Source organism: Austrofundulus limnaeus, unplaced genomic scaffold (assembly GCF_001266775.1).
Source record: "Austrofundulus limnaeus strain Quisiro unplaced genomic scaffold, Austrofundulus_limnaeus-1.0 Scaffold122, whole genome shotgun sequence".
NCBI classification, from domain to species: domain Eukaryota; kingdom Metazoa; phylum Chordata; class Actinopteri; order Cyprinodontiformes; family Rivulidae; genus Austrofundulus; species Austrofundulus limnaeus.
Window position 1 is genome coordinate 163,911 of NW_013952524.1, and position 1,234 is coordinate 165,144.

Below are 1,234 nucleotides of genomic sequence, written 5' to 3' on the forward strand. Positions count from 1 at the left end.
TGTGTGTGTGTGTGTGTGTGTGTGTTTGTGTGTGTGTGTGTGTGTGTGTGTTTGTGTGTGTGCGTGTGTGTGTGTGTTCGACTGCTTGATCAAAAGAATAAAAGAATCGGATGAGTTATCCTGCCTTTGATGGGATTTATGTGTGTCTGTGTGTGCCTGGATGTCAGGCAGGCCTCATGGCTGATTAGCTCTGTCTGCCTCCCGGCCTGGGTGGCCCTGCTGTGTGGAGTTTGCATTTTCTCCCTGTGCACTTGTGGGTTTTCTCCAGGGACTCCTGTTTTCTCACCAAACACAAAAACGTGTGTGTTAGATAAACTGGTAACTCTAAATTGTCTGTAAAAGTGAGAATATGAGTAGTATTCCAGGTTGAGTATTACTGCARTAGATGGTTGACTGAAGGTTGGTGCAGGTCCTGTGTCAGGTCTTTGCTAGATTCTTATTTGTTTCCAGCACCAAAAAGATGGATTAGATAATTTTCTACTTTGTCCGTTGCCCTCTACTTGCCTGCATTTCTAATAATAAAAAAAAAAAAACGTTACATAATATGGTCATGGTCATGGTCATTGTCATGGTCATGGTCAGTTACTGGATAGAAAATAAGTTCAAAAAATGCAATCCAAAAGCCCAGAGAAGTACTGTATTAATCAAGCTTCAAAGAAAGTTTAGCTCCTTGTAAGCAAAGCATAAAGAAATTAGGAATCGTTCATTTTTTTTCCACAGTAATGTATGTGCACAAATTAAAGCGAAATAAAAATAATCACCACAGCTTGGAAACTGATTGTTATTAGCCAGAGGTCCATTCATCCAAATAATGGGCGTCTTGCATGCATTCAGTGCACCAGAGGTAGCTGAGAGGCAGGTAAACGTCTCCAGGATTTATGGAGCTGCAGGTAAAGGTCGGTTATGATTAGCATAATGACCAGCACTATTTGGATACACACAGTCCATAACTCATACAAGAAAACACCTACCTGCCTCTGCGGACATTTTCTCAAATCCATGGATGCAGGAGCAAAAGTTACCATTTGACGTTTTGTTCTCTGTGACCACTCAAGTGCATTTTAATTAAAAACCCAACGATAACATGATACGTTCACATTAAATGTAGCACAAGCAAATAAAACTTCATAATGTGGCACAAACAGCTCTGAGGACATTAAGCTACTTGTGTGTGTGTGTGTGTGTGTGTGTGTGTGTGTGTGTGTGTGTGTGTGTGTGTGTGTGTGTGTGTGTG

General features: G+C 41.1%; 1 protein-coding gene across 1 annotated transcript in view; it reads left to right on the forward strand.

Moving 5' to 3' along the window:
• The window catches only part of LOC106522149 (Down syndrome cell adhesion molecule homolog), a gene marked incomplete at its 3' end in the record, with an annotated part of 155,510 nt that overhangs the window by 112,082 nt on the left and 42,194 nt on the right, over positions 1–1,234 (forward strand).